The sequence below is a fragment of the Puma concolor genome, chromosome B4 (assembly GCF_028749965.1).
Source record: "Puma concolor isolate L17-30 chromosome B4, mPumCon1.1.hap2, whole genome shotgun sequence".
NCBI lineage: Eukaryota > Metazoa > Chordata > Mammalia > Carnivora > Felidae > Puma > Puma concolor.
In genome coordinates, this window is record NC_141673.1 from 68,414,572 (window position 1) to 68,439,345 (window position 24,774).

The 24,774-nt window shown below is 45.6% G+C and overlaps 1 long non-coding RNA gene across 2 annotated transcripts in view; it reads left to right on the top strand.

Annotated features, from left to right (window-relative positions):
- Window positions 1-489: 489 nt before the first annotated feature.
- LOC147579202 (uncharacterized) overlaps window positions 490-24,774 on the top strand; it is a 39,843-nt gene continuing 15,558 nt past the window's right edge. Inside the window, exons 1-3 of one of the 2 annotated variants that reach the window (XR_015253658.1) lie at window positions 490-639; window positions 14,561-14,603; window positions 17,268-17,329. This is a non-coding gene — a long non-coding RNA (uncharacterized LOC147579202). The remainder of the gene's footprint in view (window positions 640-14,560; window positions 14,604-17,267; window positions 17,330-24,774) is intronic. The other variant, XR_015253657.1, reaches the window with a different exon arrangement.

The following is a 24,774-nucleotide window of genomic DNA, read 5'->3' on the forward strand; positions in this document are numbered from 1 at the left end:
CATCGTGATAACGGATACTCGCTGTGCCAGGTGCGGTTCTAAGCATTGCTTGTAGCGACTCACTTGGTAAGTCCTCATAAGGATCCCCCTTTACTGTGCAGCTGAGGGAACTCAATTACAGGGGTCAAGTAACTCACCCAGTGGCCCAGAGCTGGGATTTGAACCAGAGCATCCTGGCTCCAGAGCCTTACTCTGAGCCACAGTGCTCTCTTCAGACCCCCGGGGAACGAGAGGTGGGCTGACAAGTTGGGAAGATGGAAAGTCTGTAACCCGTGTCTGTGGTCTCCAATGGTATTAGCACCACCCTCCCCTTAACATCTCCAGGACCCACTGCAGGGCCAGGCTCCTGGACAAGCACACCAGAGACGCTTGTCTGTAGAGTATTTGCTACGTCCCATGGCCAGCCGCTGCAGAACGGTCCCAGTGTGCCACACCCCGCATTTGCATCTAGGTGGGCAGAAAAGCACACGGTTTGCAACGGCTGGTGTCTGTCGCCGGCTGCCACCTCCTCCGCACGGCAGGGGGGCGCCTTCCTCATGACATCTGTGCTGCCATCACAAACAGCTGTTAGTCTGTTGCTGTCTTCTTTCACCTCCCATCTGACTCGGATTACCCCGCACGCAGAGTGCCCCGCACACGGTAGGTGCTTAGTAAATAGAAAACGCCAGGGGCGCCTGGGTGGCTCAGTCGGTTAAGCGGCCGACTTCGGCTCAGGTCATGATCTCTCGGTCCGTGAGTTCGAACCCTGCGTCGGGCTCTGTGCTGACAGCTCAGAGCCTGGAGCCTGTTTCGGATTCTGTGTCCCCCTCTTTCTGACCCTCCCCCGTTCATGCTCTGTCTCAAAAATAAATAAAAAAAAAAAGAAAAGAAAATGCCAGAAGAAGAGAATTTCGGACCACAGTGCAGAACCGTTCGGGACGCGGCGCTCCTGCCCTCTGTAAGCCCGGGAGCTGCGCCGGGTGAAGGGGTGACGTTCTCCCTTAAAGAGAACCCCCTTAAAGTGCGATGGCAAATTTAAACATTAGAGCATGAGGAATATTTTTATTACTACCCCTTGCCAAATGGAACTCGATATAAAAATTGATAGGAAGCAAAAGGAATGAATAAAAATAGAAAAGAAATCACCGAGCTTTGAAAGGAAGTACATAAGATGAAAATGGAATTAAATCTACCTTGACTAGAGGAGATTACATAAAAATGAAGAAATCGACAGTAAATTAACAGGTAGCACATCTACACTCTGTCTTGAGGGAATAACAGGAGATATTTTTATTATCTCCATGCAGAAGTTCGGTAGATCCCCCCCCCCCCCCAATGGCTCCTGAAATGAGAGGTTTCGTTTTATATAGAAACAAGTGTTGTGCTTTGCCCGACTGCCGGGGAGTCTGAGATGTGTTTCTGTCTCAACCTCCCTGGATTTTCTTGGATGAAATTTTGTGTGAAGCTGACAGCGATTGCCTAGGGGTTGGAGTGTGTGTGCACGTGTGTACGTGTGGGTGTGTGTGTTGTTTGGGGTTGTGGGAGAGGAAACATTTCAGAGTTGAAACCCTCAGAAGTCTGATATGGCAGCTGCAGAACCTAATGAGGAAGCGGAAGACAGGGTCCCTTCTCAGAAGCTTACAATAGCTTCTGTCGGGTAAGTCGCCTCATCTCCGGGTTTCAGTTTCACTAATTATAAAATGAAGATGCTAATTGCTACTTTCCCCATCTCATTTATGAAGATCAAATGAGATAATGGACGTGAAAGTACTTGGAAGAGTCGAAATACGAGGCTAATGCAAGGAATTATTTTATAATTTCATCTCAGTAATAAAATTATTGTAAGTGCAATTTCTAAGACAGCAAAGGTTTATTTTGAAAAAGTAGAGGAACAGAAGTACGTAGTAATTGCTTATATTTATAAATTATCCTGTAATTTGAAAACGCCACAATCCGCATTCGCCTACCAGGTTCACCCAATAGTCCTGTGAGATAAGCAGCTCTTTGGACAGATGGAGAGAGGCAGAGTAAATTGCACCAAGTGCCCCGGCTCTTGAGCGGTGGAACCAGCCCTAGATACTCACATGCTGCTCCATGAACAGCAGCGTGTGAGATACTCTCACAGCTGATCCAATAGCTGCCATCTTGAAGTCGTTGCCATTCTTCCTATGTGTGTGAATAACATTTTTGGATTAATAAAGACACAAAAAAAGTGGACGGTTCCATGCTTTCCTTCCAGTGCTTTCTTCTGGACATCTCTCTCTCTTTTTGACATTTGGTGACATTTTTCAATAAATATGTACCATACCGGAGCCCAGGATGGCTGCGTGGTGAAGAGGTCATTGCCTTGGTCTTCAGGAGACTTCTGATCTAGAGGGGAGGAAGGACATATAAATGGGCTGGTGCACCAGGTGACAGATGTTACAACGAGGCAAGATGACTTCTGGGTGCCTGCCCCAATTCTGTGCGGGCCATAGGGGGCCTCCAGAGACGAGTGGTGCCTTGGATGAGACTTGAGGAAGGGCAGTAGCCGGGCAGGTCAAGGAGGAAAAAGCGTCAGGCAGAGGCAGTTTCAAAAGACTGCAAGGAGAAGCAGGATATTTGGGAGACAAAGTATTTGAGAAAAGGCTGAGTGTAAAGTGTGGATTTAGGGGAAGGAAGGTGGGGGGGGTGGTGAGAGGTGAAGCTGAGACACAAGCCGGGGTGTTGAGATCTTGATCAGTTTGGTCAGGAGAGTGACAGTCTATTCCGGAAGTGTGCAGAGAATGGTATGGACAGGATTCAGTGAGGAAACAAGGAGATAAGAACAAACAAAACAAGAAAGGATAAGGGCCTGAACTAGAGTGAAGGCATGGAATGGAGGACATTTGAGAGAGATTGAACCTGTTGGAGAAAGAACGAGAAGTCTTTCAAGGACTTCTCTTGAAAGAGAAGTCAAGGATGACACCCAGGTCTGCAATCAACACAGGCGGACGGTCCATGTATTTGAAGACATCTCAGCAATGGATTGGCTTTTTCACGAAATGTTGTGATTGCCTGGAGCTACAATCCCCCAGAGGCCACTTTATTTTACTTCCGTCCAAACTACTGAGCAAAACATACGAGTGGGAGCGTGATTGCCTCTGCCTTCCCTCTTTTCCTCCTAGGGAGACAAATCCACTGCTCTCTCTCTTTTCCCATCTACCCTTTTCTCCTCCCTGACGTCCCCCCCCCCCAGTTCTTAAGCTGTAGGAATTGAAGCCAACCCGTCATGGACTACTTCTATTTATATTTGGAAGAGGATTTTCACACAAAAAAAATCTGAAGAGAAACGAAAACGTGTGCATGCAAAGACTGGTCGTGAACGTTCATGGAGCCGTATTATTCAGATCTCGAGACAGTGCAAATGTCCATCGACGGGTGAGCGGAGAAGTAAAACACGGCGTATCTGTGCCATAAAAAGGACTGAACCCCTGAAACATCCACGACATGGATAAACCTCAGAAACAGTCCGCTAAGGGACAGAGGCGAGGTGCAAATGACCACAGATGATATGATTCTATCTACATAAAACGTCCAGAAAAGGCAAATCTGTAGAGACAGAAAGTAGGTTAGTGGTTGCCTGGGGCTGGGGGTGGGGATAGATTGCAAATGAGGGATCTTTTTGAGGGGGCTGGGAATATTCTAATGCTGGAATGTAGTGATGGGTGCACAACTCTTAATTTACTAAAAAAATCAGTAAATGTCAATTATTCTTAAATAAAGCTGTAAAAAAAAAAAAAAAACCACTGGCGGGGGAGGGGGTGACTCAAGGAAATGAATGATAGTGTACATGTGCACTTGAAAGGGCCAGCTGTTGGAGAGGAGGCCTGGGTCTTAAATTAGATTTTCTCACAGGTGTGAAGGTGGAAGGAAGCCAGAGTCTAGGCCAGCTAAGGAGTGCTTCAAGGAGCAGTTAGTCTCTCAGGGTGTGACAAACTCTGCTCCCATACCTGAAGGACCGCGGAACAAAAGGTTTGTCCTAACATGGGCAGCGATCAGTGGATGTCCGTGAAAGGATAGTCAGGCAGGCTGAGGGACTGGGCTGTGCAACCCCAAGGTGCCTCATTCTGGACTGGACTCCAGAGGAGTTTTTAGACTTTGGGGATGGCTACTGTCAAGGACAAGGGCACAACCCTGCCTCCAGGTTTCCAAAACCAGACTAGCTGAAGAAGAGGGAGAAAACAGGCCATAAGCATTGGAGCATCGGGGGAGGATGGGACTCAGAAAGACCATCAGAACAGGTGTTCAGAGTCAGGGCGTTTGAAGATCCAGACGAGTCACAGGGCCGTAGTGGAGGGCTGTGGTCTGTCCACCATCAGGTGGACGCCAATGATCAGAACTGGGACGCAAGGCCCTAGGCGGACAGCGGTGACCACACTGAGCTCAGACTGAGGCTAGTGAGCACACTTAATACCCCTGCCTCAGGTCAGGGACAGGTTAGGGACTCCAAATGCTCACTTTTTCCACCCCTACATGGAATTCAAAATACAACAATACTGAACCTGATCATAAGTGTGTGGAGGTCTGACGAAATTCTGATTTTCCTTATGATGACCACATCAGTACTTTTTAAGAAAAAAATCAGCATTATTTGTAACCATTCTCCAGTTTCTGGCTTCTTCCTACTCTGCTCTCTTCATCCTCTTCCTCATTACATTTCATCACTTTCTTTTTTAAAAAAAAAATTGTTTTAATGTTTATTTTTGAAACAGAGAGAGACACAGAGTGTGAGTGGGGGAGGGACGGAGAGAGAAGGAGACACAGAATCTGAAACAGACTCCAGGCTCCGAGCTGTCAGCACAGAGCCCGACGCGGGGCTCGAGCCTAAGGACCGCGAGATCGTGACCTGAGCCGAAGTCGGACGCTTCACCGACTGAGCCACCCAGGCGCCCCTCACTTCATCACTTTCTAATATACTATATAATGTGTTTATCTGTTTTGTTTATTGTCTGTCACTAAAATTTAATGGTATAAACTCACTGCTGTGCTTCTAGGGCCGAGAACAGTGCCTGACGAAGTGGTGCTCCTTAAGTACTTACTGAGTGAATGAATCAACCATAAAACTCCCCATTTGTTTCTCCTCTGCCTTGCAGATGCTTTGAGAATAGTTTAGGTTACAAGTTGAGCAACTTGGCACTGCCTCAGGTCACAATATGTCCTGAGAACTGATAGCCGGGCCCTTCTGAGCCCGGAGTGAAAGATCTAGCGAGTGCTGGCAGAGGGTGGAGTGGAGAGGGGCTGCAGAGGCCAGGAAGTACTGATGATGGGATCTCAGTACCTGAGGCAGGCTGGTGGGGGGCTATTTATGCGGGGCGTTGTCCTGGCCTTTTCAAATGGCACCAGCAGGGGTTCCATTGTTGTCACTGGCAACCCAGACAGGTTCCCACCTTTGGCAGAGGAGCCTAGGGATGTCAGCAGGAGCTGTCTGCAAGGAGGGCAGTGAACATCTGGCCAGAGTTCCTCTGGGTTCCATCCTTCCCATTTTAGACAATCAGGAAAGAAAAAAAAAAAAAAAGGAAGGTAGACATATGGTAAGACACAGTTGCTCTGCTAGGGTCTTTAAAGAAAGAGGACAGTCTGATTCAGTGGGAGTCTCAGGATAATTTTGACAGGCTCAGCGGAGCACTGGCTTCTGTTACATGCGTCACGTTATCTGTCCCAGACGGTCCCTACCCAAGTTTTTGTAATATTGCTCACATTTCAGATGTTCTAATAAGTCTTTGAAGTTTAGCAGTGATTGATTCCTATTTTTTTTTCTTTTAGTCGAATTAAGAACATGAGTGATTTTGTATTATGGGAGGAAAAGTTCATTTGTCGGCGAACGAGGATGCATTTTGGAATCTCTTTGGGCACCAAGGATTAAGTCATATATCTTCAGTAGGCAGACGCCTTGACGTTTGACGAACATCTTTGGTTCAGAAGTAGTTGTTTAATCTTCTCCAAATGTCTCAATAACATTTTTGTTGAAGTCAACTTTTTACTGAAGTATATCTCTGCTCATTCAGAGAGGAACACAAATGCAAAGAATTTTCCTGAAGTGAACACAGTCGTGTTACGGTGTCTGGACCAAGAAACAAAAAGACCAGCTCACTGAAAGCCCCCTGGAAATTCCTTCCAGTCACCATCCGCCTCTGTCCCCCCGCCCCCCATCATGGATCACTACCATGATGGTAGTTTGCCTGCTTGAGAATTGCTAGAGGAATACAGGCATACGGTATGCATTCTTTTGTACCTGGACTCTTGCTCAACAATTTATTTGTAAAGACAAGGTTCTGGACCTGATAGCGAGGCGAGTAGAGGAGAAGAAAGGGCAGGCAGTCTGGTCTAAAGGCTGGTAGACCTGGGATCAGGCAGACGGTGGCCTTGGGCAGAAACAAACAATGAAAGGAGAACCCGGATTTGCATGAACGTTATCCCCATTCTACTCCTCCGATGCCACCGACTTCTCCAGTGCCATTTTGATTATATTTGAAGGGACACCTGAGAGGACTCCCTGAAGGAGTGATTACAAGTGTGGACAGGCACGGGGAGACATCAAGGATGATCCTTTAGGTCCCACTTGAAAACCGGGTTGCTGCTAATTACTGAGCTGGGGGAGACACAAATTTGGGGGGAATGTTAATCAGCTGTCTTGTTTTGGCTAAGATAGGTTTTGAGATACTTCTTAAAATCTAAGTGGGTCTGGAGCTGGGTGGGAGCGGGGGGAGCAGTCAAAGTCTGAGTTGCAAATTTAGGGATCAGAATGAGGATGATTTTTAACTCTATGGGCGGTCAGGGGGCAGTGTTGATATCACCTGGGGAGAGACAGAAGAATGGAGTGAACAGCAACATGGTGCCTCAGGATGAAATCCTGTTGCTGTTCTTTCCCATCAGCCTTCTCCGTATACTGTGCTTGCCTTGCAAAGTGCATCCACTCAATCCCCAGGCCCAAAACCTCCCCTTGACCTCCTGCCCCTTCAGTTCCTCTCCTCCCCCACCCCTTCCTATGTTTGGTATCACACAAGTCCAAACAAATGAGGAAGAGGAAATTTTCTTGAGAAAGGGGGAGGGTGGGAGGGGAGGGAGGAGGGTGGTAGGTGTGGCTATTGGAAAACTTTTTTTGACTAGAAGGAGGAAGAAAGCCTTAGTACACATACCAACTCCATACTAATATTTTTATATTATATTAACCATGTTTTTATTATGGTGATTCATATGCACGAGTTGTTCCCGGAATTTTCTTAAAAGTTGTTCCTCCCTGTGTTCCAAGACAATTTTACTATGGTGTAAACCAAATAGTTTAACAAAATATATTTATTGGATAAATTTTCTCCTTGCCAAAAGGACTAAATTGCTTATTTATATATTTATTCCAATACTTACCAGTTCAACTGTAGTGAGGTAAATATTTCCTGGGCCAATGTGTACGTGTGTGCGTGTGTGTGTGTGTGTGTGTGTGTGTGTGTGTAACTTAAGGAATCATAAGTAGACTCCTACATTGTGTAAGCAGTGGTATTTGGGAATAGAAAAAGAATCCTTTCAGATTAGACTTCCTCTTCATTGTTTAAGTGTTGGCATCCATTTACATGCAACCTCTAACGGATGTAGCACTTGGGGGGAAAACAGAACCCTTCTTCATGCCTAGATTTCTCTTCTTCTCATAATTAAACCATAAAGAAAATAAAAGATGAGATGAAATATGCATCCTTGCCTTAAGAAGACACAGAAATGCTGAGGAAATGGCACAATGGGGGGATTGACAGACTCCCTGGGAGTCCGCACCTTGGCCAGCCGCCAGTCTGCTGCTTCTCTGACTACCACCAGCCTCCCTCCTCTTTGGGTCTCCACGCGAAGCCCTGACTTGAGTCCCTGGGCTCTTTGTCATCTCTGCCCTGATGGTTATTTCTCTTTCTCTTGTATAACTAGTATTTTCACATTTCCTCAGGACAGACTGAGAAATAAGATCACATTAAAAAAAGAAATTCTAGGGGCGCCTGGGTGGCGCAGTCGGTTAAGCGTCCGACTTCAGCCAGGTCACGATCTCGCGGTCCGTGGGTTCGAGCCCCGCGTCAGGCTCTGGGCTGATGGCTCGGAGCCTGGAGCCTGTTTCCGATTCTGTGTCTCTCTCTCTCTCTGCCCCTCCCCCGTTCATGCTCTGTCTCTCTCTGTCCCAAAAATAAATAAAAAACGTTGAAAACAAAAATTTAAAAAAAAAATAAAAAAAGAAATTCTATATTGTGCTAGCAAAATCAGAAATTGACAAGTCGATGAGGGCCCAAGCAAGTTGATTCGTAAAAATGAAGTCATGGACAGTACCTTCCTTTCAGAGAATACACATGCATGTTTTGTTTTCTTTTTTAACATTTTTTTTAACACTAATTTATTATCGAGAGACAGAGAGCATGAGCAGAGAAGGGGCAGAGAGAGAGACACACACATAGAATCTGAAGCGGGCTCCAGGCTGAGCTGTCAGCACAGACCCCAACACGGGGCTCGAACCCACGAACCACGAGATCATGACCTGAGCTGAAGTCGGACGCTCAACCGACTAAATCACCCAGGCGCCCCAACGCATGCATGTTTTTAACCTTTGAGACTCTGTGGGGACCCAAAGACATAGGATAGGTGGATATAAGATAAGTTTACTCAGATGGGGACCAAGTGATGCTCCACAGAATGAGAGGTCTAATGAGCTCTAGGAGTCACATACCCCAAAACATGTCTCCCACTTGCTCTGTGACTAAAATTTCTACTTGAGAACAATATTGGTAATGCTTTACACTTGATCAGTGTTGTGAATCCTCCTGTTGTGAATATATTGTGAAGCTTTGCATTTGTACACACGGTTCATTGCTGCTTATGAAGGGCCTTCCTTATGTGGCCCTCACTGAGCTAAAGAATGGTGTGCCCTGTCTTCCCTGGTTCTCAGAACCACCCTAGAAAGGGGGCACGGTTTAACCGATGCCCATTTCACAGATCAGGCAACTGAGGTTCAGAAAGAACTTGTCTAAGTCAGGCCTCTTCCATGTGGTGGGGCCAGGAGTTCTGACTCATGCCTCTGGACCCTCCTTGCCTTCTAACCCAGCCGGGAGCTGGCAGTTTTAGCTATTTGTTGAGGACACGGATGTATGGTTGCCAGGGAGCCCTGACTTGTTCATCAGACTAGCTTTATTAGAGGACCACACCCTCAGAAGGTGCGAGAGGCTGGATGGGAAATAGAAGGGCAATCATGGCAGGCAGGGAGGGAGGAGGAACGGAAGGCCAGATTCACGTCCTGGGTCACCACGATGTACCCAGGACCTCCCTGCACATAGATGAGAGTGAGGAGGAAAGAAAAATGGTATACTTTTGCTGGAATAGGCATCCTTCTTTCAGTCAAGGTGACAGGCATTGTACAGGGGTCCTCTTAGACCTGGGGAAAGCCATAGCCCTTCAGCCTTCTGTGGTTTCAGTCCTCAGTCTGCCTAGAACAGAGGCTGACCTCCTTCACTGTTGCTGGGGAGCACCGTCCGCCAGGGTGTGGGTGTGTAAGGACAGCCCAAAGGAGGAGCTGCACATCAGCAAAGACCCCAGCAGAGGGACCCGTCACCGGCTCAGCTCTGGTCTGATCTTAACTGATCCGCAGCTACCTCTCTGTCAGACCCTCAAATGTGGGAGGAGGGGGCCCCCGCATCCCCTTTGCCCATCCTTCTCTCTCCCTTGGGGCTCCAGTGTTCGTGATCTCTGATGCTGGCCCCTGTGAATCTGCCTGCAACACCTTTGCACTACAGAGCAGAGAATAGCTTTGTGCTATGTCCTGTTCAAAGGTCCATTTTCTCCCTTTCTTTTTCCTTTTTTCCTTTTCTTTTCCTCTCCTTCCTTCCTTCCTTCCTTCCTTCCTTCCTTCCTTTTTTCTTTCTTCCTTCCCTCCCTCCCTCCCTCCGTCTCTCCCTCTTTCTCTTTCTTTCCTGCACATTTTCTCCATTATAAGATCCACTACTATGTAAGCCACATGGAAGAACCCTTGCTTTCTCACACAGACCATCGCTTCCATATACTCTGGTAGGCAATAAAATTTGAATCTCCAAATAAGGGATTTCCCATAACTGCTGCATTTCTAAAGGTTTCTCTTTGTTGTGGATTTTGTGGTATCTATTGCAATGTGTGCGAGGGAGTGGTTTTGTTGCCTGGGTCACGCGTAGATCCGTCTGCGTGATCAAAGCCTTCCTCACATTTACTGCGTGTGTGTGATGATCTGCCCTATGGTTACTGGCGTTGCCATCCTCTTCAAGAAATAAGCTATTGCTCTGCCATCTAGTCCCTCGTGTTGAGGGTGTGGCTTGTAAGTGACCATTTCCCTCATTCACGCTTTTAAATGGATTCCCTGTCCTGAGATTTCTCTGATTTCCAATAAGGTACAGGTTCTGCCTAAAGGGTTTTCCACAGTGATTACATTTAAAGGGCGTCTCCCCAGCTTTTGTTTTTTGATGTTGAGTAAGGACTGAGTTCGTGTACAAACTTTCCGGCACTCGTGACACACAGAGGTATGTATTTTCACATGCATTTTACGATGGGATTTTTCTGGCATGACTTTCCACACTCACTGCGTAAGTAAGATTTCCTCGCTTTTCCAAATTTTGAAATAGCAGTGTTATTCGCAATCGCCAAAAGGTGGAAACAACCCTAATGCGCATTGATGGATGAATGGATGAGCAAAATGTGGTATGTACCTCAGCCCTAAAAAGGAAGGAAATTCTGACACGTGCTACAACGGGGTCGAACCTTGAAGATATCATGTTAAGCTAAATGAGCCACACACCAAAGGACAAATACTGGATGATTCCACTAACGTGAGCTTCCTACCACAGTCAAACTCGTAGAGACAGAAAGAGGAATGGTGGTTGGCAGGGGCTGGAAGGTGGGAGGAATGGGGAGTTATTGTTCAACGGGAACAGAAGTTCAGCCTGGGATGATTCAAAAGTTCCGGAGATGGATAGTCACGACAATTGTTCACCAAGGTGAATATACTTAATGCCACTGAGCTGTACGCTTGAAAATGGTGGGGGCGCCTGGGTGGCTCAGCCGGTTAAGCGTCCGCCTTCCGCTCAGGTCATGATCTCACAGTTCGTGAGTTCGAGCCCCACGTCGGGTTCTGTGCTGACGGCTCAGAGCGTGGAGCCTGCTTCGGATTCTGTGTCTCCCTCTCTCTCTCTGTCCCTCCCTGCTCACACTCTGCCTCTCTCTCAAAAATAAATAAACAGTAAAGAAATTTTTTTTTAAATAGTTAAGGTGGTAAATTTTATTATATGTAGTTTACCACAATTTAAACAAAGAGTACAAGAGTTTTATAGGATCCTTCTTTCAAAATGCTGGGATTTTTCTCTAATAACGTTTTTTTTTACAGACTCTTTCTCTGGTGGGGTTTTCCTTCTCTTCCCCCTCTGCCGTCTTTTAGAGCAGCCCCTGTCTTCGAGGGATCCTCCAGAGGGTGCACATCACCTCTGCACACATTCTGAAGCCGACAACCCCTTGGTCTCAGTGTCGTCGGCCCACTCAGCAGACAGAAAATGCTAGCTCTGTCAGTCTTAGGGAGTCTCAGTTCCCTCAGTCTTAGGAACTCCCTCTTAGCTTTGTGAGAAAACAGGACTCTGGGTTCTTGCAATTTAGAAATCACAGCTTCTCTGAAAGTTGAAGAGGCCGGGGAATCTCGGAATCCAGCCTCTCAAGATACAACCCTTCCTCTCACATCCTCAAACTTTAAGGGATCCCCACACAATTCATGTTCACTGCAGTGGCCAGGTCCCAGAATTCCCAGAACAAGAGCCTGCTGTAGCCTGGCAGAGCGAATGGTGGCTATTACTGGAAATCCTGGACTTTCCCCGAAGCCTGGGGGATCAGGTGCAGCAATTTACCTGAGTCCTAAAATAACCTGCGGGCTCTGGGACTGGAGTGAGCCCGGGTGCCCTGCAAAGCTCCCCTCCATGCCATTTGCACTTTGAGAAGGGATCAAGTTCTAACGGAGGCATTTCAAGCTGGAACCAGCAGGTGGGGTTGTATTTCTTCTGGTAGCGGCGCCACTGAATTTTACCTATTGCCACCTGCGTGTTGGTGCCTGCTCCAGAAGTCACAGATGCTAACTAAGCCAGAGCTAGTCATGAGACTTGAGTCTGAGCCCCTGGTCTGTCCCTAACTATCAGGCCTCGGGGGTGTCATTTAACCTCATGGATCTGCTGGGGCTACACGCTGTCCACCTGCTTAATGGGACTGCTGGGAAGATAAAGAGCTATTTCGGGAAAAATGGGGAAATCTGTAGAGCTAAGCTTTATAGGGGTGTGTGTGCAAATCGGGAGCTTTTTGTAATGCTGAACATATTGTATCTGAATCATTTAGCTCTTATAGCTGGGCCACATACTGGCTGGTAAGATTTACGGGAAAATGTAGCTAGGCGTGGCTGGAGATGGAAAATAGGATGGGAAGGCTAGGGCACAGTGTGTCCTTTGGGTCAGATTAATGGAGACAATTTCATAATGTGTTTTGGTGACTTCTTAGGACAACACGAAAACAACATCAATGGCTCTGCACCTTGGTTCCGGGCGGATATACAGGGGCCAGGAAAGCGGTTGGGGGAAAATGGTCTCACAAAGGTCCAGCCAGGGCGCTGCTGGTCTTCTCCCTAGAGATGGCCCTGGTGGGCCAAATGCCTGGCTGTAAAACCCCGTGTGGGAACAGGATGAAGAACTAATGAGAGGGGGAGTCAACAGCACCCTGTGTTACTTTCCCATTGCTGCTGTAACAAATTACAACAAATTCCGTGACTTACAACAACATAAATTTGTCCTCTTACAGTTCTGGAGGTCAGAAGTCCTAAGCTGGTTTCACTGGGCCAAAGTCAAGGCATGAGGGGAGAATCTGGAGGCGCCGAGGGGAGAATCTGTTTCCTTGCCCGTCCAGTTTGTGGTGGCCGCCTGGATTCCTTGGCCTGTGGCTCCTTCCTTCATCTTCAAAGTGCATGGCTCCAATCTCTGCTTCCTCATCTCATTGGCTTTTCCTTTGACTCCCCCCTCCTGCCTCCCCCTTATAAGGATATTGTGATGACATCTAACCCATTCAGATAATCCAGGATAATCTCCCTATCTCAGGGTTCGGAATTTAATCACATCTGTGAAGTCCCATTTGCCAAGGAAGGCAAGATTCACAGCTTCTAGGGATTAGGATGTGGACATATTTGGGATTATCTTCTGTTATTCTGCCTACCCACCCCCTCTTTAATCATTAGTAGAAGAGTGAGAGAAAAAGCTGACTATGGATTAAGAACAGAATGGAGTCCCCAAGACATTTTACGCTAAATTGGCTTAAGACCAATTCACTGCATTTCAATTTCCCAATGACCAATTTATCTAACTTTTAAATTTTATTGCTATTCAAAAGATTGTCTTTTTTATTTTTTTTAAGTTTATTTATTTATTTTGAGAGAGAGAGAGAGAGAGATTGAACATGAGCATAAGCCGAAGAGGGGCAGAGACCGAGAAAGAGAATCCCAAGCAGGCTCTGTGCTGTCAGTACAGAGCCCAACACAGGGGCTCGATCTCATGAACTGTGAAATCATGACCTGAGCCAAGATCAGGAGTTGAATGCCCAGCCCACTGAGCCACCCACATGCCCCCAAAAGATTGTCTTTTTTAATGATTTGAATGTCATTTTTCTATTCTTCAATGCTTAGTATTCTTTGTCAATTCCTCAAATAGCACGTGAATGTTAATTTTGAACTTCCAGCAATTAAAACGTAATTATGTTACATTAAATCAAATTAGATTAAAACTGTAAAGGCTTAAGATAAAGGGATGAAGTTTTAGCTGGGGATTTTCGGGAAGAAACTGCAGATACAGTTGTATTTAAATTTAAATTTGAGAGCAAAAAAATGAGCGGTAGTCCAAACTACCCTACAAAAAAATGATGGCATTTTAAATTTCTAAGAAGAATCAATTGAGACAAAACAAACCAAGGCAGCAGGAAGGAAGTGAGGCAGCCCAGAAGATTGTATCTTAATGATTTCTATGACCAGTGCCTCAACTTTGATATTCACTGACTGTAAACACAAAATACAAAATCCTAAAACGCTGGAGAGATTGGTAAGGTGAGAAATAAACTGCAAGCTACAGGAACAATCACATCACACGGTAGACTTGAATTATTAAATTGTTGGAGAAGTTGGGTTGACAACATACTTGAGAAATTGGCAGAATCATCACAAAACTGCTCAAATGTTTGCAAAACCAAAATGGCATGAAAGAAATCAGTACAAACTGAAAAATTCTTGCAGGAAGCAAGCACTGATATTTCGGTTATGGGATGATTTCTGAATTTGAAATACAGTTCAAAAACACTTGACGATTTCTTTAAATGCCTCTATGATGACAGAATGAAACCTTGTCAATAAAAACTACAGAAATCCTCCTAAACTACTAAAACTGTTCCATTGGAGACAAATTAATTTCCTACGACGGTTTATCAATAATTAAGAGAAGCAAGTTTTGTTTTTGTTTTTGTTTTGTAGAAAGGTACATTTGATGAACTGATGATTTTACAAATTATTTTTTGGCAGACTAAGCTTCCAGTAATTTGAGTAACCCACCCTGTTTCCCTTGGTGAGTGGGGTTTCTAGGTGGGGGGGGGGGGGTGGTGTCCAGTAGGGGAGGCCAGAACTGCTCTGAATTCTCTCTTCTCACTTCCTGGGTCTTGCTTCTGGTGCCTGAGTTGACTGGGGGCTTTTCCACTTCCGAGGTCTGGTCCTCTCCTGCCAGTAAATGTCTCCCTCCATGGTACCCGGACAATCACATGCTTCTATCACATCTCTAACACTTGATTATTCTTGTTATTTACATGTCTGTGACCTTCAACCAGACCTTGAAGCTCTTGGGCTATGGTTATATCTCATCCAACGTTTCCTTTCTGGTCCCAAACCTTGTGCCTAGCATATTGTAAGTGCTTAAAGAGTGATTATTGAATGAATGGATATATGGGGGAAAGACTTTTTATTTTAATAAATGTGTTAGTTCTCCAGGAGTCAATTCCTAACTCCTCGCAGCAGGATTCCACGTTCCTGTCCACCTCCTCCTCACGAAAGCAGGGCAACCCTTTTCAACTATACTTTTTTTTTTTAATGTCAATTTATTTTTGAGAGACAGAGAGAGAGAGACAGAGTGTGAGCAAGGGAGGGGCAGAGAGAGAGGGAGACACAGATCTGAAAAGCAGTCTCCAGGCTCTGAGCCGTCAGCACAGAGCCTGATGCAGGGCTTGAACTCACGGACTGTGAGATCATGACCTGAGCAGAAGTCAGACGCTTAACCGACTGAGCCGCCCACGTGCCCCCAACTATACTTTCTATAAACAAATACGGGCGCCTGGGTGACTCAGTCAGTTAAGCATCTGACTCTTGATTTCAGCTCAGGTCATGATTGCACAGTGTGTGAGATCGAGTCCCTCCTAGAGCTCTGCACTGATGGTGTGGAACCTGCTTGGGATTCTTTCTCTCTCCCTCTCCCTCTGCCTGAACGCGCACTCTCTCTCTCTTTAAATAAATAAACTTTAAAAACAAGCAAACAAATAAAAGCAGGGCAGCCTTTCTCTCACGGGTGCCTCCCCTGACTCAGCAGCAGTGGGCCCTCAACACACGTCAGTCTAAACTAATTATTTAATGATCTGAAGCGAGCCTCCAAAGGTCAGAAGGAAATTCTCTGTGCGTGGTATTTCCAACACGACATTCCAAACTCTTTTTTAATGTAGACATCTTGAAAGCTGACTTTTTCCCACTCACCTTATTATTTATTATCTTTTGACTGATAAGCAACCAACTTACTCAATAGCTTCTTCTGAATCTGCTTTGTGCTACAGTCCTAAGCAGTAACAACAGTTGTGAATAAAACAGATACTCTCTTTCATAAATATTATATTCAGCAATTTCTTTTGTTCTAAATATTTTCTTACTAAAAGCAACTTTGTTAGAAATAGCTGTCCCTATATTTTCCACTCCTACTGTCTTTGTAACATGAGTGGGATTTCCCAGATTAATCTTTCATTTTTTTATGGCTGAAATGAACACACTACAAATTTTTAATTGCTTAGCTCACCCATGAATATTGGAAATAATTCATCATCATCAAACGAGATGTTTTCTCATTTCTCTGTTCACGGAAACAAACCGTTAATGTTAAAAATGTTCTCTCTCTTCTCTTCTACATTTTTCATTTAATATTTGAAAAACCCTTGTAGTGTGAAAGGGGCATGATTTTGTCATAATAGATTCTAAAAAAGCTGCTGGTGTAAATCCCGAGTTGCATTTGGATGAATCAACATGATGACTTCAGGTTTCTATAAATATTTTCTGCAAAGGCCTTTGTATTTTCCCAAAGGCCTTTTCCATGAATCTTTCTTCAAGTTCCCATAAAGTGTTTTGTATAGTTCTATAATGGCACTTCATGCACAGCTGTTATTATTTACTTGTTTTCCTCCTTTGCTAGATTGCATGGATCTTACCCACATTTGCATGCCCAGTGCCCCGCGCACGGAAAGTGCGCCACGGGCATCACGGCGTGAAGGAATGAATTCACAGAGACATTTTCATGTCTTTTAAAAATAATAATTCCAATGTATTAAAAATAATAATACCAATAATACCGGTGATGGCCCGGGTACCATGGAAGGAGACGTTTACTGGCAGGAAAGGACCAGACCTCTGCAGCTGATGTTCAGTGGCTACATTCTCTGTGCCGGGCATTAAGCTAATCTCACTGGATGCATTATTTCCTTTAATCGCTACTGCAGCTCTATCTGTGGTGCAGATATTCTTATTATCTCCCCCCTTTACCAGGAAGGAAACTGTTGGAGATTTAGAGAGGTTAATTAGCTTTCCAAAGGTTACACAGCCACAATGACCCAGTGGGATGCGAGCCCCCATCTGATTCACTGGAGGCTCATATTTTAACATTACTCCGTACTGCAAAGGCATTTCAGTTACCCATAACTTGAAACTGTTTCAGAAGGCTTCTTCTACTAGCATTCTTTTTATATAGGACACGGATGGCTGCATTCCATGGGCATCTGACCAGTGGCCTCAAAACCAAAGCCAGTCGAAGGGGAAGAACCCAGAGAAAAAAGGAACATAGGTGGCAAAATAAAGGGGTCTATTTGGTGCTAGATGGGGCACGGAAGTGGAGTTTTTACCTAACCATTGTGATGTCTGTACGTATCCATCCCTAAATGCCTGGTGATTATATCCTGATGATAAATGAGAATTCTTATCTTTTGTCTAGGTATGTTATTCCAAAGAGTCAGCCGAATTAAGGACAGAGAGGAGAAAAAGCAGGCAGGGAAGGTAAGTAACCATTTACACACGAGTGTCTCAAACTCAGTGCTGTTGACATTTTAGGCTGCGTTATGGGTTGACTTGCGTCCCCTCCCCCCAAGTCATACATCGAAGTTCTTCTAACCCTTAGTACCTCAGAAGGCAACCTTATTTAGAGATAGGGACTTTACAGAGGTTATCAAGCTAAAATTAGGTCATTAGGGCCAACCAATCTGATATGACTGGTGGCTTACAAAAAAGGGGAAATTTAAACACAGAGATGCACACGGGGAAGACAACGTGAAGAGACACAGGAAGACGGACATCTGCGAGCCCTGGAGAGAGGCCTGGAACAGATGCTTCCCTCACACCCTTAAGAGGCACTGACGCAGACTCCAGAACTGCGAGACAACACATTTTTGTTGTTCAAGGTGCTCATGCTGTGGTACTTGGTTCTTTCAGTCCCCGCAAACATGTGTCGATCGGATTCATCTTTATTGAGGGGCTGTCCCGTGCGTTGTAGGATGGTTAGCAACATCCCTGGCCTCGACCGGCTAGATGTAGTGGCACCTCTTTCCCCCAGTTGCCACAACCCCAAGTGTCCCCAAACACTACCAAATAGCCCCGTGGGGCAACCGGTCTAGACTTTCTCTGGCCTTGAGGCAGACGTTGCTGTCAGACATCCGAGGCAGATCCACGGCTGATTTCACAGGCATTCTGCAGGCCCTGGTGATTTCTCATGCAGAACAATATACTTAATCTGGAACATTCAACTTCGTCTCAACAGGGACCCCTCGCAAATCATGCTGTAGGACCGGAAAAGTTCTCTAATCAACTGGAGATTGAGATAAGATAGAAAAACCCTGAGTCATGCTCAGGGAAAACTCCTGAAATTTGGACAGCGTTTTGTCTGAAGACCAAGGAATCTGCAGATGTCACCGTTTTGAAAAGGTGTTAGTCTTGCCATTGTACAGGAGCAATTCAAGAAGGGAAGTGATGCTTCTGGGCTCATGTGAAAACACAGACAAGTCACTGCTTCAGCGTAAAAGCTGTGGGGGAAGGATCTGAAGAGAGAGTGGAGTATTATGCAAGTATTTTAATAAACTAGCACAAAGGCTTTGATTAAGTTGCTATTTATTTACGTGTGAGTGGCTAGTTGCAGTGAATGGAGCGGAAGAACAGAAACGAACAGCAGCAGGCATGGCAGTGATGCGGCCAAATCCCTTTTGCAGCCTGTAATTCCAGAGGGATTCTAAGAGGTCCCATCTCCAGAGCTACCATAATTTACGTTCTGTCCAGCGCCAACTCTTCTTCATGGCTATGCTGCAAGCTCTATTCAGGTGGCGAATTTTTTCCCAACAGGCCAATGCATCATTTGTAACAGAAAACGATTTCTCTTTTGCTAATAGTTTAAGCTTGTTGACAAAGTCTAGGTTATAAATCTGTAAGAGATCCTTTTAAGTAGGGACGCCTACGAATTTAATTAACTCCAGGATTTACTTGATGGTACTGGTCTGTAATTGATCAGGCATTATTTATCTTTTTTCCCACCTTTTAGATGCGTGCTTCTTTCTCTTCTCATGCATGCAAATGCACACACGAGTATTTGTCTCTGTGCCTGTATGTTTTATCATGAGTGACTAAAAAGACTGAGACATTCCGATCCCCTCTATCTATTTGACTGGGGAGTTCCCCAATACGACCCCCAGCTCATCACCCTATCACTTCTAGACATGGTGGAGTGTAAGGGTCACAGAAGCAGGAGACAGATCACATGATTAGGTTTTGGCTCTTCTCCAACCTGGCTGTGTTTCTGAGCTCCTCCTTCTTCGTGTGGAATAGACACACTGATCCCCATGTGCCCACCTTGTATGACCGTGAAAATCAGAGAGGGGCAGTCCAGATAAACACGGTTTGTAAACTGTCACATGCTTCCACATGGAAGATACTATTGTTGTGTTAATGTCCCAGTGAGTAGGGAGGTCACAGGCCTATGAAAGTAGAGTTGGGGAATTACAGACCCAAGTCTCCTAGGAGTCAGTCAAGGGCTGGAAGGAACTAGGGCACCTTGGAGACACGTCTCTCTGGCCCATCAGGGCTGGATTTAGCCTCCCGAAGTAGAACTTTATAACCCTCTACTCGGAAAGAGGAACTTTCCAAAGCTTTGAGATGCACAGTAGAGAAATTGTTAAGACACTGAGATACAAGGCAGGTGGCCCTAAGAGATACCTGTACGCCCATGTTCACTGCAGCCTTGTTCACAATAGCCAAACGATAAAAGTGCCCTAAGTGACCATCAACAGATGAATTGGTAAATGAGACGTGACACATACATACACTAGAATATTATTCAAAAGGAAAGGAATTCTAACACTTTCTACAGCATTGGACGAACCTCGGAGACCTTAAGCTAAGCGAACTAAACCAATCACGAAAGGACGCATGTTGTATGATTCCATGTCTCCGAGGCATCTAGAATAGCCCAGTTCATAAAACAGAAAGTAGATGGTGGTTGCCAGGGGCCGCAGGTAGGGAGGTGTAAACAGGGAGGTGTCATTTAGCAGAGATAAAAAAGAGTTTTAATTTTTGCAAGCTGAAAATGTTCTGGAGATTGGTTGTACAGCAGGGTGAATATACTTAACATTACTAAACTGCATACTTCAAAATGGTAAAGAGTAAATTTTGCATGACGTGTGTTTTACCACAATTTAACAGAGAAATTAAAAAAAGAAGTTAAGACACCGCTGCAAAGTCAAATAGCCAGAGTTAAAATTATTTGAACTCTACCTATGACTCAATGTCTGTAAAGCTTCGCTGCACTACAGGGAAGTGAAAAAGAAAAAAAAAAAACAAAAAAACCAACCAAAGGGGAGTGCAGTGACCCCACCCTCTCCTCTTCCTTTTCATTTTCAAAGTAGTGGAGTTCAGTATCTGGAGAGTTCTAGAACAGAACTCCTTTGAAAGGGGTGGGATCATAATATACCTCTTTCTTTTCCCTTTGTGTTATTGTAGATTTTCTTAGATTTCTGTAATGACGATGGATTACCTTTGTAAGTGGAGGCAGAAAGTACCGATCCTCTTCTAGAACAAACCATGGTGCACAAACCTCTGACATGCTTGAGTGATTACAACTTAACAACGTTCTGCTGGTGTTTCCTGTGTGTCACCAGGCCAACCCCCAGGAAGGATCGGGCCTCATCACATGGCTGCTCTCGTTCTAAGGAAGAAAAAGAGACCCAGAGATGGTGAACGACTTTCCTCAAGCTCCAAACCAGTTGTATCAAGTCAGGGCTTGAAGTCAGCTCTTGCAACCTCCACCCAGTACCCTTTGCCCGGCTTCACTATTTCTCTGAACCTGAGGTGCTCGGTGTTATTGACGTCATGTTTACATCTAAGCCTGCCCCATTTACCCCCGGGGTTTCTCAGCTTCGACGCTATGGATAGTGGGGGCCAGATAATTCTTTGTGGAGGGGGGCTGCCCTCTGTATTGTAGAAAGCTTAGTAGCACCTTTGGCCTCTCTCCTCTCTTTGCCAGTAGCACCCTGGTCCCACTCATGTGACAATAAAAATGTCCCCAGATATTGATGAATGTCCCTTGGGGGGCACAGTCATCCCGGGTTGGGAACGAGTGATTTACTTTCGGTGAAAATTCATATTCATTCAGCGGACTTCTCCTTTGGACCTTTGTCCTACCTGTTCATAGTTTACTAGAGTCTGAGAGGTTTATGTCCAAAAAAGAAAATCCTGCACAAACCTCTGGCCTGTTCCTTGGGCTGTTCCTGCTGTGTGGCTGCTAAAGGGATCCTGGGGGGTCAGAGTAGGAGGCTGCATGATGGCTTTGCCACCTTTGCTGCTATCCAGTTCCAGTCTCATCCTTAGCCAAGCTTCCTTGTGTCTCACCTGCTTTTCCAAGGTCTGGGCCCTGCCCACCTGGAGGCAGTCTTTGTCCATTTCTCTCCCCGTGGTGCAGGGACCTTGTCTGGATGGCCCTGGCTTCAGGAGTAGAGGGACACCCCTTGGGTAGCCCTGCGGGGGCAGGGAGCCAGCACTGCATTCGCATCAGAAAACCTGCCTGTGACTCCTAGCCATCTGATGTGTCCTATCTTGTAGGATTGTTGGGAACACAAAACGAGATGATAGATATAAAGGGCTTAGTGCCATATCTGGTCAAGCCACCCTCGTTGTCATCACTGCCACAAAGCCACTTGACCTTTCAGGCCAACATCCTCATCTGAAAAAGGAAGGGATTGGGTTGGGTTAACTTCTAAGGTTTTCTTCAGCGTCAGCTTTCAAAGACTATTTGGTTGCTTCAACTGTAAGACGGAGCAGTTATAACTCCTTACGAGGTTGTGGCACAAATAACTTACTATGGGAAACACTTTGCCAACAGTAGTCACGTCATCATGCGGAGGATTTCGCCGGTTGGGTGGAAGGACCGTGGTCAGGCGGGACGGACACCAGGTCATGGGGCTGCTGAGCCTCAGGACCCACGCTCAGGCTGTTCAGGCCAGTGGTGAATGAACCTCATCTCCCCCCACCCCTGCCAGTCTCTCTGTGGCTCTGCATATGTGGGCAGCCTCCTGGAACCTCTAGAGCCATGGGAAGTCAAAACGAACTACCAAGATGGAAAAGAACCGAGGAAACGCTTCTCGGTCATTCCTCGACAGAGAACTCGTTTTCCCATTCTCAGAGGGCTGAGGGGGGCCAAAGTGGAGGCGATATGTTCCTGGAGGTGATGAGAGGTTGCCCAGTCAACCGGGAGAGGCCAAATTCTCAGCAAGAGAATGAAGAGATCTGAGTGAAGCAGAGAAGACGCCCAACAGCTCCGACAAATCCTTACAGAAGAATGCTGTTCCGATTGATCATATTCTGGCTCTAATGGCCATCAACCAGGCGGCACCAGTGAAGTCTTTCAGTTTTTATGAGAACAGTAGTACCGCGATTCCTTCTAATAGTACCGGTAAGGGTACCACTTGTAGTGTGGTACTTGTGTCAGTGGTACTGGTAATGGTGATGATATTGATGATAATGGTGATGATGGTGATGATGGTGATAGTGAAGATGATGACGACAGACTCCACCAGCGGCTGTTTTCAGGGCTTTACGTATGTTACCATTTGAATCCTAATAAGAGGATTTAGGTGTTTCGGTATTAGCGCTCCCAGTTTATAGAACACAAAGCCAAAGCCCAAAGGGGTTAAACAATGGGCCTCAGTTGTCTGGTGCAGACCAATGGAGTTTATCTTGAAGCCTTCAGCGGGCGTTGGACGAGAAAGGTTACTACCATCTCCCAGGTGACATTGACCTTGTGTGGAGCTGCCACCTGTGCTGGGTAGGCCTTCCTTCTCCTCCAGTCTCCGTTTGGGACTTGGGCTTCCAACATTTTGAACTATATTTATATAGATTGCTACGTTTTGGCAATATGAATGTAACTCTCGATTCTGGCACCGGAAGCATATTTTGCCGCGATCAGTCTATTTTCACGAAACCTTTAGTAATGTAGAGGACTGCAAAAACCAGTAGAAGCAGGCATCATGGACCTAGGCATCTAAACAGGGTCGACTTATGAGCGCTGGCATCCGGGGCCAGACAGCTCCCTCCTCTCCATCTTGGTTTCCTTTCTGTACGCGGGAGTGAATGGTTGCTCCAGCAGGTCGGTATGAAGTGCCCCTGATATGATGGATCTAAAAGTTCTCCATAAAGAGTAAATTCTCATCAAAAGGCAAGGCATTCCTTGTCCTGGGGTGGGGGCAGATCTTTTATTTTTGCTTTCTTATTACCAAATCAATACTAGTTCACATCATTATTATTCACACACAGGAGGAAAAAAATCTATAATCTCTTCGTGCAGAAATAGCAGGTAACATTTTAGGGTACGTAGCTCCTTCCTGACTTCCTATGGAAATGAAACGTACCCTTGTCTTGTAATTTTAAACAACGGGTGCTGATGAGGTAGAGGAGGAGAGCGTGAGAGGGCAGCAGGTGGCCCTATGGGAGACGAGGCTGCGGGGGAGCCGTGGACACGTGTCCTCAGAAGATCCCAGACCGGCAACTAGTCAGGTAATCAGTTATAGTAGATATTCAGTAAAAGCAGGGAGACAGTAAAAAGGAAAAAACAACGTGACTATTTTATTGAAGTCAAACATCTAAATATACCTTCATGTAACAATATTTTGAAAGGACAAAGCCCCTTCTACAAGTGTGTGACAGCTGACTGAAGTTTTGTACAGAGTTAAAAAAAATTTTTTTTTAATGTTTATTTATTTTTGAGAGGGAGAAAGACAGAGCCTGAGGAGGGGAGGGGCAGAGAGAGAGGGAGACACAGAACCGAATCCAGGTTCCAAGCTGTCACCACAGGGCCTGATGCGAGGCTCAAACCTATGAACTGTGAGAGCATGACATGAGCTGAACTGACTAAGCCACTCAGGTGCCCCTGTACAGACCTTTAAAAAACTAAAAGTTTCTGGTCCTAACAGCTCTTTTTTAGAAAAAACAAACAAACAAACAAACCACTTTTTAAAATATTTATTTATATTTATTTATTTATTTGAGAGAGAGAATGACAGAGTGTGAACAGGGGAGGGGCAGAGACAGAAGGAGACACAGAATTCGAAGCAGGCTCCAGGGTCCACACTGTCAGCCCAGAGCCCAGCACAGGGCTCCAACTCATGAGCCACGGGATCATGGCCTGAGCCAAAGTCAGAGGCTTAACCGTCTGAGCCACCCAGGCACCCCAGCATCTTTTTTTTTCCTTTTAATCTTTATTTATTTTTGAAAAAGAGAAAGACAGCAGGGGAAGGGTAGAGAGAGGGCGACAGAGGATCCAAAACAGGCTCTGCGCTGACAGCACAGAGCCCAATGCGGGGGTCAAACTGACAAGCCAAACCCGGAGATCATGACATAAGCTGAAGTCTGGCACTTAACCAATTGAGCCACCCAGGGGCCCCCTGGTCCCAACTGCTTTAAAAAGTAGAGAGACGACTCAAAGATAGTCAGGAAACCATCTGAGTTCAGAATCTTCTAGATTAAACAAAATTTCCCAATTATTGTATACTTGTCTCACCCGTGCCAGTAGTCAAGCTACTTTCCCTCTACTGTTTAGTAAACGCATTCAGTGTGGCTTTTATACAATTATTCTTTTCCTCACACATCTTTCATTGGTTCACAGAATAACAAAAACAAGTTCAGTTGGCAAAACCAGCGTGTAAACAAACATACGTGTCTCTTGGTGATCCCAAACTGTAGGGGCAGAAGTGCCACGGTGACCCCGAGTCCTGCTTCCTGGACACACACGTTCATGCTGTCGTTAGACCGTATGTTTAACTGAGCACAAGGCGAGCACTGGCCGCCTGTTTGAAGATTTCTAATACGGTGTAAATACAGGAAAACAATTGTGTCCATGAAGATGCTTTTGCTGCAAGTAGCAGAAATCCTGACTTAAGATGATTTTTTAAAAAAATAAGGAGATTTATTGT